This window comes from Rattus norvegicus, chromosome 2, assembly GCF_036323735.1.
Source record: "Rattus norvegicus strain BN/NHsdMcwi chromosome 2, GRCr8, whole genome shotgun sequence".
NCBI lineage: Eukaryota > Metazoa > Chordata > Mammalia > Rodentia > Muridae > Rattus > Rattus norvegicus.
In genome coordinates, this window is record NC_086020.1 from 149,854,188 (window position 1) to 149,875,182 (window position 20,995).

Consider the following 20,995-nt stretch of genomic DNA (forward strand, 5'->3'; position numbering starts at 1 on the left):
TTTGAAAGAATCATACACAAATAAAGCAGAAGTCATCTCTCTAGCTCTGGTAAAGAAGATAATAAGTTACTGTTCAGCCCATGGGAGCATAAAATTGACCATCCATAACATCTTATAGTGAAGATTAAGCTTGCTAAGGGCTTTGCTTCTCCAATCAATGCCTGGACAAAATACTACAGAGCCAAGAGTACTCTTGAACATTATTGAAAACCTGCAGAGAACCGCTCAGTGACTAAAATATATCCAATGTTTTACCTCAAACAACTTAGGTTCGAATAGATAGCAACAGATGATGTGTCTGGCTCATGCTTAAGGAATTTATTTCTTAGAAATAAATTCACAACCATATTAGCCTTTGGGTTAACACAAGAGAAGTTGCTTGTGCCATGATAGAAACACAGCATACATGTGCCCAATGGAAAGAAGTTTATCCCTTGCTTTTATTCATGTCCACTACATGGATAATGAGGAACTTTATTCCATACACAGAAACCCAGCATATACATGAGTTAATGATGTGTCATATTGATGGGACTCCTCTGCCTGTTCCTCTATTCTATGATGACTTTGAACATTCACTTGGCAGAATATTCACTCTCCAGCTACTTAATGACCACCTAGGTATCCCCATCAGTTTCTGGGGTTGCTGTAACAGCACAAAAAAACAACACAAATCTATTTTCTTATAGTTGAAGTTAGTTGTTTTGGAATGTTCCCTTCCTTTCTCTTTCAGCTTATGGTTCTTGTCAGAGACTCTTGGTGTCACCCTGGCGTGTGTGCATTGCTGCATCTCCCTCTGTTCTGTCATGGCCATTTTCTCTCTAGTGCCAGCATGCCCATGTATCTTCTACTAAGAACTCCAGTGGATAAGTGAAACCTACTCCAGTATGATCTCTTCTTAGCTAATCATACCTGCAACAATGCTCATTCCAAACATAGTTCCTGAGGTTCCAGGAATGAGTTTATTTTAGGGGAACACTATTCAACAGGTGGTATGTATATGACAACCCATGCAGATGCAAACCATTGTGTTTGTGAGTGTGTTAATTAAAAATGTAACTAGTTTAGGAATTCTTTCATCACGACACATATGTAGATATAGCTAAAGTTTCACATTCCTGTTTTCTCTCTTCAAGCGTTTTCTCTCTTCCTATATTGTAGTCTGCTGTGACAATAGGTGGCACCTGGGTGGCCTTATACATGTTTGTGAAATGATATGAATTGATTCAACTTCATGTAGATCCTAAGGACTAATGGAGAGCAGCCCCTTAAACTCCAAGTGAAGAAGAGTGAAATAGGGTACAGTCACATAAAGCTTTCATCAAGACTGGAGAGATGGCTCAGCGGTTAAGAGCACTGACTGCTCTTCCAGAGGTCCTGAGTTCAATTCCCAGCAACCACATGGTGGCTCTCAACCATCTGTAATGGGATCTGATTTCCTCTTCTGGTGTGTCTGAAGACAGTGACCATGTACTCACATACATGAAATAAATAATCTTTAAAAAAGAAAGAAAACTCAGTTAATACAAAGCTTTCATCAAATCCAGGTTGTATTTGTCCTACTCTTTCACCTGGGATTGTATAACAACAAAAGAAGTGGCACAATAGGACCTCACCCAATTCAGCCAGTAAGTTGTATATTGACAATATAAGGAAAATTCACCTTCTGAGAATGGGTAGTCATCTGATGGAGCAGGCGTATGCTGAGGAAAGCCAGTCAGTAAAAGAAGCAGTCCAGAGTTGGGCACGATGGTGCATGCTGTTAATCCAAGCACTCTAGAGGCAAAGGCAGGCAGATCTCAGTGAGTTTAAGGCCAGCCTGATTTACAGAGCAACTTCCAAGCCAGCTAGGGCTACACCATCAGACCTTTCTTTGTGCTCACAACATATTTTCCCATAGAGATTATGTCTAGCTATTATTATAATTATGGGGGACTTAATTATAAATCTTTTATAAATTAAATTATGAATGTTAATTCAAATACAAAAATTGAGCCTATATGCCTCTTTGAAATTTGATTAACAAAGTCAACTTTTACAACTCATTTTCCCTTTAAAATGCTTCTTGAAGAGACAGTTCACAAAAGCGACATGTGAAGCAGGCATATGAAAAGATTCTCAATTTTATCAGTCATTAATGGAATGCCAATTAATCGTAATGACATTGCAACACATCTGCTAAATTTGATGCTAAATTTGAAAGACTAACCCAACCAGGTGTAAGGAATTGAAGACAAATAGCACTCCCAGACACTGTTGGTGAGACTTCAAAATGCTACAAGTGCTTCTGAACATAGCTTGTCAGTTAAGAGGGGATTATGGCTGCCATATTACATAGCCAGTGCATTCCAAGTGGTATTACTCAGAAGAAATGAAAGCATACACTAATGTAAGAACTTGAACATGAATTTTCATGGCAGCTGCATAGACATCATCAATATAAATAAACTGTATAAACATTTGTATAAATATACAAATGAGAGTCTAAGTATTTAACAAGAAAAAGAATGAAATGCTGCCACTTTGGAGATGAACACTAACTTAATTTTACTGGCTAGAAGAAAAAATGAAGTTTAGAAAAAGCATGTTGTGTAATTGAACCTATAGAAAATGCAAACTAACATAAGGTATCAGAAGAGCAGGGAAGGTCAGGATACAGGGTCAGTAAGAGACACGTGGAAGATGACAAATGATAACATTGTCTTGATTGTGATGATTCTTTCATGGGTCTATAGACTTGTCAAAGCTTACCACACTGGGCACATGATGATATAAAGTACAATGATTAGAAATTATATAAAAGATGATATAATTCCTCCTAAAACTTGGATATAGAAAGTTGGTCTGATAGTGTCGATATTATGACATATGATGTTTCATTTTGAAGCACCCCTTCTGACATTCTCCATTGTTATAGGCCTACCATACAGTTATTTTTTTAAGGGTTTATTTACTTTATGAGTACACACCAGAAGAGGGCGTTGGATCCCATTACAGATGGTTGTAAGCCACCATATGGTTGATGGGAATTGAACTCAGGACCTCTGGAAGAGCAGTCAAGTGCTTTTAACCTGTGAGCAATCTCTCCAGCCCCCATACATTTCGACAACACAAGTTTTACTAATTTTGTTAGCACAAGAGAAGTATGAGAATGCAGAATTTCATAACTAGGGAATTATTTTTAATGTTTTATCTGTGAATATGGGGAGAGTAGCTAACATGAGGAGCAGGGCTTGAGTCTGTGCATCCCATGTGGAGGCTAGAGGTTGATCTCAGTGTCTTCCTTAATTATTCATCTCATCTGGGGACAAGGTCTCCAACTGAACCTGGAGCTTAATATTTCAGCTGTGCTGCCCCTGAGGTCTTTCTGCCTCTACCCATGTCAGCACTGTATGTTGATTTGCTTCATCAATGCTACACAAATTAGATTTACCAGGGGAGAGGGAACCTCTATTGAGGATTCACCTCCAACAGATTGGCATGTCTTTGGGTATTTACTTAATGAGTGATTGATGTTATGCTGAGCACACTTTAGACTGTAACTTTCTAATGCTATGAGAGAACATTCTAACCAAAAGCAGCCTGAGAAGGAAATTTTGATTGGCTTATACTTCCACATCATAGTCTAACAGTGAGGGAATTTCGAGTAAAAATAGAAGAGGGAACCAAGAGGCAAAACTGATTCAGAAGCCATGGCGGAAGGCTGTTTACTGACTTGATTCCCCTGTCTTACCTCAGTTTGCTTTCCTATACAACCAAAGATCATATGCTCAAACGTGGCACCACCCACAAAGAAATGTGCCTTCCCACGTCAATCATTATTCAAAAAAATGCCGAGAAGACTTACTTACAGGCCAACCTGATGAAGGTGGTTCCTTCCAAGGAGGTTCCTGTCCCCAGGTGAGTCTAGTTTGTGTCAAGATAACAAAACAATTCAACACACTGGGTTGTAGATAGATGTGCCCAGCATTTATTTGGATACTAGGGATCCGAACTCATATCCTTAAGCTTGTACACTGAGTACTTTTCTAATCAGGCATCACTCCCCCAGCCCCCAGGCACTATTTTGAATGTTTTTTTTTAACAGCTGAATATGCAAAAGAGTATGAGTTTCTACAAATTTGTACACCCAAAGATGGACAGCCAGGAAGTCAACGTAAACAGTGAAAAGAGATGAATTTAAAATGAATTAATGTCTTTGTACATATATTGTTTAAAATGTTTATAAAGTAATCTTGAAAAACAATATAATGGAGTCTATGGTGGCCAAGGTTGGGTTTGAGGATTAGATGAACAGAAGGATTTAAAAGGTTCATGAGGTAAGAATTTAGTCAGAAACCTATTTTAGTGAGAGTCCTAAGTTGTCAAAGGTTAATTGGATGTTTTCAGCCTAGACATACTGAGGCAATGTTGAGAGCAGGCATACAAGTTCATAGGAGCATAGGCATATGGAAGGTCTTGTAAATAGAAGGAAGGTAATAAACCTGTTGGATAATTGGTATAGGTTCGAGTCCAAAGTGAGATAAAATAATGAGTACTTCTAGCTACAATCTGAAAGAAAGGGTAAAAAGGAGAGATGCTGTTTTACGTAGTAAGGAAGGTAGGGTCAGTGATAACACCGTGTTGTGGAAACAGAGAGCTGAAAGTTTGAGAAATATATGGATTAGACATTAATGAAGAATATAGGGCTAGATAAAGGGAGAAACTGAAGAACAGCTTCAGAAAGAAGAGCGAGGGAACAAGGTAGTGTTGACGGTGAACAGCTAAGAGATTTCTTGAATTTCAGAATGTAGAGCACACAAACAATACATTTGAAGGGTGATGCTCCCCAACGGCAACTGGAGGGATCATGTGATTCTTCCTGTGGTCCCCTCAAGTAATGCCAATCATTCCCAGCTAGAACACAAAATTACAGGAGATAACATGAGCATCCTGGAAAATGTTTTGTCTTTACTTTTATTAACAACTGCTTCAATAAGTTATTGGAGAAAATAGTAACACCTCAGCTGAAGGAATCTTGCCAAATTTTAGAAGAGGTTCGATTACCTTAGGCCATATTAAAGTCCTGGCACTCACTCACCTTAACCAGAGTGTCATTGGTCCCAAGCTTTATGTTTGTGACACCAGTCACCTCAGCAGAAGAACTTCACAGAAAGTCTCCCTACAGGCCCACGAGCAGCTGGAAATGGGCAAAACCAGGGGGCCAGGGAGAGCTTGTTTTGTCTCAGTAATGTATCTTCTGTTTTGACCAATAACCAGTAAAAACCAGAAGGGGGTAACAGGGTTGATCAACTCCTCTGTAATAACTGTGTGATACGGCGAAAGCAAGGGGAACAAACCATTCAATGCTTTTGGTACTGACTTCCAATTATATACAATTATGTACTAGTCAAATGACTCTTATTAATACTTGCAATTTTTTTCTGGCTTACCTTGTTTTAAAAGTAATATGTATTAATGTGCATTGCATAAGTCTGTGATATAGCATCACAGACATTAGAAAATGTTTTGTCACAGTGAAAAATGCATTCTTCTTAGGAATTAGTGCTCTGATTTTTAAATATTGTAAAAGTATAGCTAACCTTCTGTACCTTCAGATTCTACATCCATAAATCTGGCCAACAATCACACACTCAAAAATAATTTAACAATAGGAAATGATACAAATTAAAAGCAGGGCAATAATTGGATGGGGTTTACATTGCAGCAAGTATAATAAATCACAAGTAGGTGATTTATGGAATGCAAAAGGAGCCTGTAGGTTATGCACATATATGCCATTTTCTGCACAGGAAACTTGAGCATCTCTAAATTTGGTGCAGGAGGTCCTGGAACCAATTCCCACTGATATCAAAGGATAGGTGAATATACTGAAAAACATATGTACACATACAGGCATGTGTAGATCAGGGTTGACTTTACAGAATTCTTTTCATTTAGACTTGATACAGGTAAAAGCGATGATCTGAGCTGATACGAATGTTCATTGCAGGGAGGAATCCTGGATAGATTTAAAATGATGAGGCTACAGATGAACTCAAATGGATTGGTATGATATGATACATAAATAAAGTATACTACACGAGTCTACAATCCACATATATCTTTTCACTTGGCACATTTCCTGGAAGTGTTGTGGACTCAAGAGACTCTCGAAATTGATTGCATATAGAATGATAGCTTTAAGGCAAAACGCAAACCTTCCAACTCCGAGTTTCTAAGAAGTCGTGTTTCACTATGTGGCTTGTGCTGATTAGACTGTTTGGGATGAACACGTCTGCCCCAGTTGAGAGTTAGACATACAGAGGAATTTAGTTATTAACTGTGTCAACCCCAAATAGCTGTCTTCCAGATCAATAGGCAAGCAAGAAAGCAATAATAACAACAAGCCTTAGTATGCCCTTCTTATGGCTGCTGATGTGGTGGACTGAGATTCTCTTTCAGGGGCAAGACTGCCACAGGGTCTGTGTCTGAGAGTAAATTAGATGTGCATGCACCTTGGTATGTGGTGATGGTATACTGAGGGCTCAAGTCCAGCCTTGCTTGCTAAGTTAGAATTGGTTTCAGTTTAAATTGCCAGGTGTCTACCAAAATAACCTATGACACCACACTTCCAACTTCTTCCCCTGGGCCTTGCCAGCAAAAAAGTGTGAGTGCATGCCTGGACTAAGACATTAGGGGACAGTGTATCACTCCCCTAGAACTCATCTGTCCTCACGTGAGGGGAAGTGCAGCCTGTCCCGTGGTAGGGACTTTCCTGCCTGGTAATATCAGAACACATGGAAAAGTTTAGGCAGAGAGAAGGCTCCAGAGATTCCATGTTTTGGAATTTAATTTTCAGTCACTCAGTTACAGTCAACAGCTTGGCGAGTGACTGTTTTTCATATAGCTCTTTAGTGATTGCTATTTTTTCCTGTACAGCATGTAAAGTTAGGATGCTGCGCAGTCTGATTGCTCCCCTCACCACAGCTAATCATTTGATTCTGCTAGGTAACAAATATCTAGATGGTTTGTAAGATTATCAAAACAAACCTCCCATTGTTATGTTAGAAACACAATGTCTTTCACTGTACCTCTGTTACCTTAGTCACACCTCGCCATCACCACCCAATGTCCCTGTTCCAGGGAACCGGCAGAACTAATGGGACATTCACAATATCAAGACTTGAGTGAGAGCTCTTTTCATCTTTACCTTCTAAATAAATAGATTAATAAATAATAAATAATAAATAAATAATTGCTAAGTCTTCTCTTAAAAAATATCTTCACTATTTGCCTCATTTTTTCATGTTTAGTTTTGAGGAAGATTCTCCTGTACCCAAGGATGACTTTAGACACACTGTGTCCCAAAGAATGACCCAGAAGTTCTGAACCCTCTGCCTCTACCTCCAAAGTTTTGAGCTTACAGTCACATACAGCCTACTATGTCTATGTGCTGCTGAGTTTGAAGCACGGAACTAGGCATACTAGGCAAGCGCTCTACCTACTGTGTTAGAACACATTTTGTTTGATTTGATTTGAGATCAAGTCAGGCTTTGCCAGATCTCTCCAGACAAAAAACATAGTGAACATTCTGTATTTTGAATCTTGTGCAGAACTCAATTCTGGTGCCTTTAGGTAAGCCACTCAAAAACGCATTACTGGAATGTGAAAGAAGGAAGAAGAGACTTTAATAGTTTCTTGAGAGAAGGGTGTATTTTAACACCCGGAGGTGTTGAAATAAAAGTGTGTTCTAACACAGTAGGTAGAGCGCTCGCCTAGTAGGTTCAGCTCTGTGTTTCAAACTCAGCAGCACACAGACATAGTATATGCCTGTAAGCTCAAAACTTTGGAGGTAGAGGCAGAGGGCTCAGAACTTCAGTTTCTTCCTCTTTTATTTATGTTTAAAGAATCTTACCTAAGGATTACTATACTAGCTTTCTGTCCTATCTCCCCATTTTCCTACTTCCGTTTTCATCATAGGCATTTAGATGAGTGTCTCTGACTTACTTGCTAACTTTGCCCAAGATTCTGCTATGACTTTGAATTGCACACAATAAAATGCAAATGTTTGCTTCATGCTGGTGCTTCTTCTTTGTGTTGAATTGTACCCTTCTCTCAAGAAACTGTTCCTAGCTCCCCTTCCTTAGGCATCTTTCACATTCCAGCAATACCTCCTTCGAGCGATTTACCTAAAGACATCAGAATATTCTATTGAGTTCTTCCACACAAGATTCCAAATACAGAATGTTCACTGTTTTCTGTCTGTGGAGATCTGGCAGAGACTCCCCTTCCCTCAAATTAAATCAAATGTGTTCTAACACAGTTGGTAGAGCGCTTGCCTAGTTCTGTGTTTCAAACTCAGCAGCAAGTAACCATGGTAGCTTCTGTGCGCCTGTAAGCTCAAAACTATGGAGGTAGAGGCAGACTGGTGAGAACTTCAGGGTCATCCATTGGCAAGCAGTGAGTTTGAAGTCATCCTGGGGTACGTGAGACCCCTCCTGAAAAAGCATATGTCTGTCACATGATGAAACTTCCTGATGAAATGTTGCCCTAGCATATATTCTAAGTTGAAGTTTTCATAGAACTCAATTAGAAAATTACTATATTCTATTTTTATGCCTGTTTGCCCATCTCCTATCCAAGAAACTATGCTTTTTTATTGTAAAATCATTATAACTTTTGTTTTCTTTGCATTTGTATTATCACAAATAAGATTTTCTTACTTACTCAACAGTATATTTTTCTTAGAATTACCCATATTATCAATATATTTACCTACTATTGGTATTTTACATTCTATGTAGTATTCTATTTTAGGTGCATATTACAATATTGTGTCATTTCTACCATAAATAAATATTTGTATTCACTTGTTAAAATTTTGCAACAAACGTTGATGCTATGAAGTCTCAAATGTATCGCCCATGGTTTGTGTGTAACTAAAGGCGACACATTGGACTTACAAATTACATACTTTCTAGATAAAGTAAATGCTTTCAAAAGTGGGTTACTGAAGCGTAACTTTTGATTACTTGATTATAGTTTTTGGTGATTAAACCTAGGACCTTCTCTTGCTGAGCAAAAGACCTTCTAATGTTCATTTCTAATGCTTTCAACATTTTTTATAAATATAAGTTTTTGGGAGCTGGTTGAGATGTCAAAATCACTGGTTGTACTTCCAGAGGACTGCATTTGATTGCCCATCACACATATGATAGCTCACAGCTGTCTGTAACCTCAGTTCCAGAAGATCTAATAACCTTCTTCTGGCTTCCTCAGGTATCACGTGCATGTTACATACAGACAGACTTGCAGGCAACATAGACACACACACACACACACACACACACACACACACACACACACACACACACACAAAGACACAGACACAGAGTGAGAAACACACACCTGCACACACATGCAAATATGCTTACTGCATTAAAATCAGCAATTCATGTAAAACTAAATCTTTCCTGTTTAATGATGTAGGAACATAATTATTTTTTTTTCTATCTAGATGTCAGAGGTTATTTGAGGAAGTTCAAATCTTGATTTCCAATAAATAATTTATTAGCCCAAACTTTCCAGATTGTCAGAAATAATAAACCTTCATCTCTCCCCAACTAAAAGTTGATATCTAGTGCCAATTCTGCATATATGAAATACTGGGGTTCATTAAAGGAAACTTACAAGTGAAAGTCCTCAGAAATAGCCTCGGAAGTCAATTTCTGATGTTCTATGCCTTCCTGTCTCTTGACTCTCATCTTTTCTGTGGTCAGCCATAGAAACCAGAAGTCCTTTTATTCCAGCTCCTTTGAGAAAAGACTTGCTTGTGAGCAAGGAGTGTTAGGAGGAACTTGGAAACTGCCAGCCAGAAAATCTGCACAGACAGGTCTGCTAGCTTTCTCCTCTCAATCTACTATCATTAGACAGTGTCTTTGGTGTTCAATGTGTTTCCTCAAGACTCGCCATGCAAATTGAGCATAAGATAAGGAAGTCAGTCTTGCCTGAGATGGCTCAGTCTTAATAAAGGCACTTGCTGCCACTTGAATTCATTGCTCTGAGCCCACATGTTCGAAGGAGAGAACTGACTCCCACAAGTTGCCTACTGACAATACAAAGGCTTCATGTACACACCCCAACACACCCCAAAGTAATAAAAAGGATTGGCTACGTTCAATCTTTGCATTCCATTGAGTTGGTGTTACAGAGTTCTTGATTACCTCTTCTTTTGTTGCAGTGTCTGTCATGACCCCCCAAAATGGGCACATGTAGAGATCTATTCTTTGAATCCTTATTATGCTTTATTAACCCATTTTCCCTGAGTCAATTAAGCATTCCTAACTAGCAAATTATGGGATCACTACTAATAATATTGCTTTACAAATTTTGCTACCAGGTTAAAGGTTTTCTAACTTTTTCTTCAGTAATATTCTGGCTATTATTTTTTTCTTTGTTCTTTCAAACTTTTCATAAACTGCCAGTTATAAGACAATTTTATTAAACGTGTTTTTGACCAATTTGAGAAAATTTGCATTTTTATTGCTTTGAAATCTTTTGTATTAAGTATTCAGTTTTAGCTACCTGCCTCGTCTGTCAATTACATGGTCATTAGTATCTTTCTCAGAAGACTTTCTACTTGTCAGGAAGTATTTACATTTATCTTAATGATACTACATTTAAAGATACTTTCACTGAGGTTAGTCTTTTTCTATAATTTATGAAACTTTTTTGTTCATTAATTTATATGGAGGTTGGGTTGGTAAAGAGACACACACATGCTGTGGGGAATGTGTGGATGTCAGAGGACAACTAGCAGGAACTGGTTCTTTCCTTCCATCATGTGGATTCCCAGGATTGAATTCAAGTCATTAGAATTGGTCTCAGGTGCCTTCATGTGCTGAAATAGCTTGCCAGCCCCGGGTTGTTTAAAACTTGAATTTTTAAAACATTTTTTATTATATAAAAACTCAATTAACTTATTAATATTGGTGCAACAATTATATTGTCTTAGAAATAGGAGTGATGTGATTTTGTCATTATTTATTTAGTTTGTTACTGCATCTTCTTTCACTGAGGCCAGACGAGAGAGTCTGCTGTATGTGTCAGGGACCTCATATCAACTGCTCTAAGCTGCCTGGTTGGTGGCTCAGTGTCGGAGAGATCTCAGGGGTCCAGGTTAGTTGAGACTGCTGGTCTTCCTTAGGGGTCACTCTCCTCCTCAGCTTCTTCCAGCCTTTCCCTAATTCAACCATAGGGCCCCCCAGTTTCTGCCCATTGATTGGGTATGAGTATCTCCTTCTGACTTGTTGAGCTACTTATTGGGCCTCACAGAGGGCATCCATGCTAGGCTCCTGTCATACATGTCCTTTCGGGTCTGAGTTACCTCACTCACGATGATATTTTCTAATTCCATCTATTTGCCTGCAAAATTCATGATGTCCTCATTCTTAATAACTGAATAGAATTCCATTGTATAAATGAACCACATTTTCTGTATCAGTTCTTCTGTTAAGGGACATCTGGGTGGTTTCCATCTTCTGGCTGTCACAAATAAGGCCGCTATATGAACATAATAAAGCATGTGCCCCTGTGGCATGTCAGGGCATTTTCTGGGTATATCCCAAGAGTGGTATAGCTGGGTCTTCAGGTAGATCTATGTCCAATTTTCTGAGGAACCTCCAGATTAATTTCCCAAGTGCTTTACCAGTTTGCGATCCCACCAGCAATAGAGGAGTGTTTCTCTTTCTCTACTTCCTCTCCAACATGTGCTGTCACCTGAGTTTTTGACCTTAGTCATTCTGATTGTTGTAAGGTAGAATCTTAGGGGTTCTTTTTGTTTTTTGTTTGTTTGTTTGATTTGCATTTCCCTGGTCTCTAAGAACTTTGAACATTTCTTTAAGTGCTTGTTGAGTTCTTTTTACCAGTGTTTTGTTAACAATTTTCATGTCTTCATCTGTTTTGTTATCAAGGCAATATTGGTCTGACTGGATGGATTTATTTATACTCATTCTATTCCTGTTTTGTGGAATAAAGTTGACAAGTATTAGTATTTCATCTTCCTTGAGTGAGTGATGGGAGCGTGTGGGAAAGAGGACAGGAAAATGTGCAGATGAGGAGGAAGGGCTGATGCAGATAAAGGCACATGAATTGCGGATGGGGTTCTAAAGTTCACTTTTTCCCTAGTTGTAACTAACTTTTTCCCTTCCAATTTTTGGGGTGGATAAGTATATAGAAATGTAATTGATAGTTAAATTGTAAAATCGTCATTGAATCTCCATGGCTTCAGAATGTTTATGCTAACTCTGTTGGAGTTCACTGAGATGTTCGGACTTTGGGTAGGGGCAGGTGCAGGCACTTGTTTGAGTGGCTGGACTAATCTAGCTGCATAGTGGTTTGATTTTGCTGTTGTTATTTTGCGAGTTCAATGCAATGAAGTTATTTTTATAAAAATTGTTTGATAGATTTCAGTAGTGACTCCATCTGGTCCTAGGTTTTCTCTTTGTAGGGAAACTTTTAATTACTGCTTCAATCCCTTTGCTCACTGTGGCCCTATTTAAAGTATTTATATCTTCTAGATTTAATTTAGGTAAGTCATTTGTTTAGAGATTTATTCATTCGTCTAGGTTTTCTTCATACTGTTCTCTAATGACCATCTGGATTTCATTGGAATCTGTTTTTACTTATATATTTGCATCTTTTCTCCACTTACATTCTTAACTTCTTTTTCTAATAACTAATCTACTAGTTTTTTTTTATTACAGTGCTGGGTATTAAATGGAGGGTCCTGATAAAACTAGGCAAGAGCTCTAACATTGAGATATTATCTGTCCCCACTGCCTTCTTCTCCTTCCTAAATTCTTAGGATAAAGACTTATCTATTTCATCAGGTTTCTGCCTTTCTCCTTAAGGTAGAAGCATTAAGATTTAAATACTATTTTATATGCCTCAATTGACATACATATCGATATATAGTTATGCCCCCTAGTGTGATGTCAACAAGACACAGATAAAGTTCCCTGTGAGATGGGAGCCTCAACTGAGAAAATTCCTCTATAAGGTCAGGCTCTAGGCAAACCTGCAGAGCACTGCTTGATGAATGACTGATGTGAGAGGGTCCAGCCCATTGTGTTGGGCCGCCCCGTGCGGGTGGTCCTGAATTGTTTAAGATAGTAAAAAGTCACAGGGAACAAGACAGTTAGCAGTGATGTATAAGTGTACAGGTTTCTCTAGGGAACCTCTGTTGCTATATAAGATGACCTGTGCCTCTTTCTGAAGTACTTACCTAAAAGCCTAGTAAATGCAGAAAAAAAAGTCTAAATGTAGTTTTCATTTATCTGTTTTTGGTTGTTTAAAGTCCAATAATAAATTATTTGTAATGGAAGTCTTAGAATCGCATCGAAGAAGCATAGTTTGACATAAATATATGATCAATATGTATAAATATTCCATGGATACCTGAAGAAATGCTCTATAGATTTCCATGATAGAGTCTTTTAACAGGGTTTTTTGTTTTGTTTTGTTTTGTTTTTTAGATATTCTCTATATTATTGCTGCTTGTGAATCTGATTCATCAAATATTGAGAAAAGTACATTGAAAAAACCCATTACCATCATGAATTATTAATGTCTCTTTTTAGTTCTGTAATTTTTAAAAATACCTACTTTAAATGTATGCTACTGGATATATTCCAGAACTGTACAGTGCTGCTAAAATGACTACATTTCAGTAAGGGTAAATTTTAGGGGTTTTTTTTATCTCAGAAAATTCCACACTAACAATCATATATATATATGTATATATATATATATATATATATACATATATGTGTGTGTGTGTGTGCGTGCATGCGTGTATGTGTGTGTGAGACTTAACTATTTCTACCATTTTGCATTCGCTTATACTGTAGCTTTATTTTAAGTTATCTCTCCTTTTAATTTGTTTTGTTTTGTTTTTGAGACAGGTTTTCACTATTAACCCTGGGTAGTCTGGACTATGTAGAGCAGGTTGGCTCTGGGCTCATAGAGATCAGGCTGTCTCTGCCTCCAGAGTGCTGAGATCAAAGGCATGAACCTTGACTTCCCACAAGGTATATCTCTTTTAAACAAAGCCAGCTAAATTTATTTTATTCTAGTCCTTGTCTCCCAATTGGACACACTGTCCAATTACAGTTACAGCAACGGACCTATTTATCTTATTTTACCACTTTATCTCTGCATTTAGTTCATTCTTTTCTACACTTGATCTTAGCAAAAGGCTGACAACTGATATGTGCATTCTTTTCTCATATTAATTTTTCCACTATGTTCTGTTAGAGTTACTTTTATTTAATTCCAGTTTTTCATTTCTCCAAGACTTGGGCTTATGCAGTCTATTTTAACCCTTTTATGGCCCCATTAGCAATCTCTATTGTATAAATAATTAATAAAGTCTAAAATTAATATCATTCTCTTCCATCCCAACAACAAAAGGACTTTCGGATCCTGTGGCTCGCACATCACTTTCCCAGTCCTTCAGTGATCCTTTCCGACACCCACACTTTTTACAGGTAGCTTCGCTGACTGCCCTGTGCCTTCAGAGTGACTTGTGGCTCTTTTCTTAGCTTTACCGTTCCTTCTCCTGCATGAGATAGTCTATCATTTTGTTTCAGAACAAACTCTTTCTAAGCATTTTTCATAGTAAAAGTCAAATGACGGTAATTCAGGCTTTATTTCCAACAGTCTAGCTGAGATCGCTTTATTAGAAACTTTTAGCTCAGGAACTTCCAAGCCAATATTCAAACGTCTACAGTTTGACCTGATCATAAATTGTTGCAGAAAATTTTTTTGCAAACTATAGTTTTTTGGGGGGAGAAAAAAATCTACAGGCTGGCAACGATTTGAAAAGATTTACATTCTCTGGAAATGCTGAAGAAATACATGACTGGCAGCTCAGCTCTGTGCTCAGTTGGGGGTGGGGCCGGAAATGGTGGGAGCGAAGGGAGCGAATTGTTTTTAGCTCCCTTTTCCATTAAGGATATCTTCTCTCCTGCCCAGCTTACTACAGGAATGTTTGGTGTGGGTTTTAACCTTGCTCTGGATGATGCTTTGTCTGAGGTCCTCAGGTCACGCAATTCCCTTGAAAATCTAACTCTAGGTCACTTAGCTTTGGCAAGCTTTCTGAGACAGGTAGGTGGAGCACCATTTCACATGCGCACACCCTTCTGGGCTTCTGGCTTTCCCTGATTCTTTTGGCTTCTGAAGTTTCCCTTTACACTGTCCTTGGTTTAGTGGTGCAATTGGCCTGATCTCCAAACATAGTTTATGAAGCCTTATGTTCCAGACAGGAGCTGTTTCTAAGGATTTATGGTGCATGTTGCCAAGACAGATGCACCCCACTACTGGTAGCTTGCAGAAGGCCGTCAGGATTGCGACTTTCTCCCTCACTCTGATAACTAAGCAAGCAGAAGGACCTTGGACACTTTGCTCAGCCTTTGGTTTCTGTTTACTTCCTAGAAGCACCTGAGAGCTCCTTTAAGACCCTTAGAAGAGAAAGGATTTCAAACTTGCATAACCTCCTCGGAGAAAAGATTTAGCATTCTTAACAAGACCACTATGTTTCTAATGAACTTTAGTGAGATTAAGACTTGTATTAAAGGAAGTATCTGCCCATACTGTCACACGTCTGAGACAGAAGCTCAAAGTCAAAGTTTAATGATGACGTCAGGGTTTTTACTTCTTTTTGACATGGATTCTAAATTCATTATTTTTCTAGCAAAATGTTCTTCCCATAAACATTTCTCCTTCGTGTAACGAGACTGAAATAAAACGATGACATTGTTCTTAACTATTCTGCAAAGGTTTGTCATTAATAACTCTTTAATTAAATAAAAATAAAATCAATTTTCAGCTCAAAGTTGATAGTTGTAATAAGTAATTGTAACCTAGTTTCTATTGTTATCAAAACATTCTCCAGAGTTAAGGGTATTGCTCAATGGCTGCTCAAATACTTATGCATAGCAAGGCCCCAGGGTTCAAGCACTTCCTTTAGGTGAAAGATATTCTTGAATTTTGTGGATATGCTAGTTAACTTTACAAAAGAATAAGATGTTTAAAACTTCAATGAAGATGAAAAAACAAAAACAAAATCAAATGAGAAACATTCAACTAGGTTATGACCAAGCATATAAGCTTAATTTCTATTTCTAGTTGAAACATGGTTTTTTGTAATATTCTGACCAAACTTCCTTCTCTACCAAAACTTATTACTATACTAATCAGACATACATTAAAATTTTAAAGCTCCTTGTTCCATATGAGAAATTTGAGAACTAGTGCTTTCTTTCTCCCTTCCTCTCTCTCCCTATCTCTGTCTGTCTGTCTACACATACATATACACATATATTCTCAATTTGTTTTACTGTAAAATTTAGATGCTTTGATAATTTAACTAAAATATAATAAAAACACGTGTGTTGGTGAAAAACATCTAGATTTCTTCCCAAGAGAATTTGAGTAAATCTCTCTTCTGAGCATCGATCTCTGCAAAAACAATCTGAGTCAAGATGACCTGGGTTCAAATTCCATTTGAAATACTGCCCAGAGTGTTTGCCAAGTCGCCTCTGCTTATCTGTGAGAAGTCACACATCTCTGTTAGCCTAGCCAGGAGGACAAAGATGTGTTTGTAATGCCCACAGAGAAGGAACAAAGCATGGGCACTTCCGTTTGAAGGTGTCGAACTGAACTTACCCACATCAATTGAATTATTTTTTCTGGAAATGTCTTTCCATGATACTCATTATTTCTTTAATATACATTGCTTGTCTTTGTCTTTAGCTTTTTTTCTAAAAAATAAAAAAAATTAAAACAAAACACAAAGTTGGTTAGGGCAAAAGGAGTAAAACATTTTAACATTCAAAGATAGATTCAAGTTCCCGAAAGTCCATTTCTGTTTGGGTATGATCGCACCTATGGACCAAGTGTGATGTTTAAAACTTGTGATTCCAAAAAGGAGAAGGATCAGAAGGATACTCTATATGTACAACTCTGTATGTACTTGACATTGAATAACTTCACTGAAATCCTCAGGCGGGGTGGGGCAGAAAAGTTTAGCCTTTCTGAGTTTTTTTGGTTATAATAGCTGCTAAAGGCAGTTTCCGTAAAATATTTGTCTCTGCACAAAGTCAATCTTTCTTTCTTTGACAAATTCATTGCCTTGGGTTTAAGAGAAACCCAGAAACACAAATAGACAGGGGGTGGAGTGGTGGGGGGTGGGGTGGGGGAAGAGGAGAAGAGAGAAAGGAAGGAGGAAGAAAAGAAGACTTTGAAAAGATAGGAAGGAGAGTGAAGGACAAGGGAAAACAGAAAGAGCAAGAGTGAAGAGTGAGAGAGAAGCATCATGGTCTTGGTCTGTTAGAGAATGAGAGCTTGCAATCAGCACTACAGAATCCCAGAGAGACAGTGTATTATTGTCTTGAAAGCCACAAAGCTAAACAATTCCAAGAATGTCTGGCAAAGCCCTTTTGGGAAGGGCAAGGTGGGGGACTAACTGGGAGAGGGAGCCCCCTCCGCCCCTTTACTCGGTGTGACAGGATTTGGGAGACCTGGCGGAAACCTTCAGGTCACCCGGGGAACTGCTCTCGCGGCTGGTCCTGTGCGGCGAGGCGGGGGGTGAGCGCGAGGCGCGCGGGGCGCGGAGATGTGCAAGTGGCGAAGCTGGACCGAGTGCAGGCGCAAGCTGCTGAGCGGCTGAGGCGAGGGGTGAGTCTGGGGTGAGGGTCCAAGGGATGCGGGCTTCCCGGTTGCCCTCCCGCCCGGAGCCGGAGTGGGGCCTGGAACCTCCCGGGACTCTGGCCTCGTCCCACTCTGCGCGTTCGGCGCTCGGGCGCACCCTGGGGACCGCACCGAGGGGTGGGCGCTCGCCTGGGCTGGGGGCTACTCTGCCTGCGGCCATCCTGGTCGATGCGCTTATTGGTCGGGATGTGTCTGCTCAGTCGCCTCCAACTTCTCCCCAATCACACTGGTGAGTCACCGGAGAGCGAGCGACCGGGCACGGGGAGCGGGGCACCAGTGTCCCTGGGGCGCCGGGAGTCGGTGGGACGGGCAACAGGAGGACGAAGCGGGCGGGGGCCGGGACGCACGGAGCAAGGACAGAGGCCGTGGTCCCGCGCGCCGCGGGCGCCGGGTGCCTGGTCGCCGTGGGCGGAGGAGGCGTGTCCTGCGCGGGAGCCGCCACTGGGACCTGAGAATGTGGGGAGGGGAAGGGACCGAGAGGGCGACCTGGAGGAGGACCCTGCGAGTGATGTCAGGTCACCTCCAGGTTCATTTTCATAGCTTCCTGCAGCCTCCGCCCAGGAGTTCTGTTTGGTGACCGAGAGCAGCGCTGCCAAATTGCACCGGGGTTCATTTGGGGGCTGGGAATTGGCCATTCCGCTGTACAGACACTGTTTTTATTTTAAAAAGCAAGGTTTGTTTTCATTTTAGTTTCTGTCGGATTCTCTCCTCAATTAACTCACTTTTCTAGTTTTCAATTTTCTTAACCTAAATCTCTTTTCACAATCCCACCTCTTCATCGTGCTTCGAACCTTGGCTTCCTATTATATAATTCATGCTTAAATCTGCCAAAGGGTTGGCTGGCGCGGGGTGGGGGTGTTCTTTAGTAGATGGAAGTTTTTAAAGACCCTTTCTTACTTAACCTATCCCGATCTATTTATACTCTTTAAAAATGAGAGTAACTATAAACGGGTATTCCTCTGAGCCTCTCGGTCAAGTCTATTCCTTGTCCATAAGCGGCTCACATGGATTTTATTAAACTGAAAACTAGTAACTGACTTGCAGCGCCAGCGTTTGGAAGCTGCTATCGGCAGATTGGCCCTGAGGGAGTGGAGCTGCACGCCCTTGGATTTTTTTTTTCTTTTCCCTCCTTCTTTCGTTCAAGTTCTCAAAAATGTTTGTTGTGTTTTGGACTTGATGTTGTTTGTCTTGGGTTGTATAGCTACACTGAACACGAGAGCAACGTGGATGGGACTTTTCATGTCAGAACTCACTTCAGGCGAAGGAAACACCTACTAGTTAATGTGGGGGGGGGGGGCTGTCTTCTGAATTCCTTCTTCAACTTCCGTGGACACAATCTAAATATGAAACTCTGCCTCAGTTTCCATTAATGCAAACTAACTCCGAAGCACCGCCACAGGGACTTACAGACATGTATTGTCGCAGTATCACAGTGTGCTCTGACGGAAAATTGCTTTGCTCCACCTTTCTCTTTAACCGATCAGTTATCTTCCAGGTTTCATAATTTGACGTTTGCTGATGCTGATGCTTTGAAGGAAATACATCTTATACCCAAGCAAAAATAACATTGTGTTCTTTTGCTGATGTTGCCAAGTTGAAGTTTGTGGAGTTTCTTTTGAGTCTGAACTCCAGATTCTCTGTTCTCTTATTGTCTGTTTTGGCATTTGCTTTTTAGTTTAAGAGTCCCCCCCCCCCGCCCCCATGTGAAATGTTTTAAGAACCTAGGTGTGCGTTTGCTTCTCCTACTACAAGCATTGACTTTGCACTGCGTTTTGTATTCTGATCTGTCTGTCTTCACATCACCGATCTTTTAAACGTGTTTGGATGTGGTTAGATTGGATCTTAAGGTAACTGAAGATTTCTGATGTGCTCCATCTTGAGGTATTCTGGCTTACATTTTCTTATTACAAGATAATGAATTATCTTGAACTAAGTGGAAATGAAGGGCAAAGTTAATAGGAGGTTAATATTGCAGCATTTCTGCTTTTTACCAGTGCCTAAAAGTAGTACACTAAGAAAAAAAGAACTTCTGAAGAATTGCAAAATCTTTAGAAGAAAGGTTGAAGTATGAAATTTTGATTCAAAGATGATTTCCTTTGATGCAGGTAAAAAAGACTAAATATCTTGTTTACTTTACACTCTTTGTTTCCCTACAGCTACTCCTACAGCCTTAGGTACCTAACTGTCACCCTTGTCACCCTGTTCAAGGGTAAGGAGGGAGTAAGCAATAACCCAGAACTGAGAAATGCCCGCCTACTAGATTTCCCTCACCAAGAAGCTTGGTGGCGCCAAAGAGCACTTTGACTTAAACTGATCCGCGGCCACTGCTCCAAGCTTTACTTTCCAGACTAACTAGCTCTGATTGAGGCTTCTAGAAAGGACAAAAACAAAAATAAACGACGGCGACAACAAAAAGACAAAACACACAGATAAAAAAGCAGCTCTTTATTTAAACATTTAAGGGCAGTAGGGAAATCCTCAAGCAGATGTGCTAATACTCAAATTCTGGGGGTCCAGGGAACCTGTTCTTTGTGCTTACTTCTCTGTTAAGGGAGAAAGTATTAAATTTGTCCCTGTCTTCTCCTTGCCCAGCCACCACTACTATTAAAATAGCGGTACGATCAATGCAATTCTGTATCACCGCCCCGGGAGCCGCGAGGCTAAGCTAACATGAGTTACATAACCATTAAATAAGGCATTTCAACAGTCAGGTACATTACATTCCACTTTTATTGTACAGACACGGTTTTCATTGTCCAGTAAAGTATTTTTATTTGATAGTCCTTGCTTAGAATGTCATGTAATCAGGAGGACAAACGGCTTAAGACTTTGAATCCAGTTTTTTAATGACTATGTGTGTTTTATTATTGATAAGTCACTAGAGAAAACAAATCTCTACCTGCCTGCTGAGTCTCAACAATACTTCAAATTTATAGTCATGTTCTACTTTGCGTAGCGCCTCAGTTTCCATCAAAGGACTTGTAACTGTTCAAGGAAAGTCTTTACTGATGAGAACATTTCTCAGCAATTGCTTCATCTAACAGCCAAATTCTATGGTTAATTTGTATCGAGTCAAAAAAAAAAAAAAAAAAGCTAACTTGTTGTTTAAGGTGTCCTTTCCCGAAGTCATGCAGAAAGGTTGAAGTTTCTGTAAGCTTTGCTCAGCAATTTTTAAAGAACATCTGGCCTCTAAAGAAACCATGGAATCTAACCATGGCCTTATATACCCTGAGTTTTTCAC

The 20,995-nt window shown here is 39.6% G+C and overlaps 1 protein-coding gene across 5 annotated transcripts in view; it reads left to right on the forward strand.

The window, feature by feature from the left end:
• Positions 1-20,995, forward strand: part of Mme (membrane metallo-endopeptidase) — a 150,556-nt gene that overhangs the window by 47,362 nt on the left and 82,199 nt on the right. Inside the window, exon 1 of one of the 5 annotated variants that reach the window (XM_039101718.2) lies at positions 17,259-17,721. The exons of 1 other annotated variant lie outside the window; for it this stretch is intronic. The gene's annotated coding sequence lies outside the window, so the exon portion shown is untranslated. Of the gene's footprint in view, positions 1-17,258; positions 17,722-17,823; positions 17,984-18,061; positions 18,428-20,995 lie in introns of those variants that run through there. 3 more of the 5 variants (XM_063281293.1, XM_039101720.2, NM_012608.2) reach the window with 3 other exon arrangements.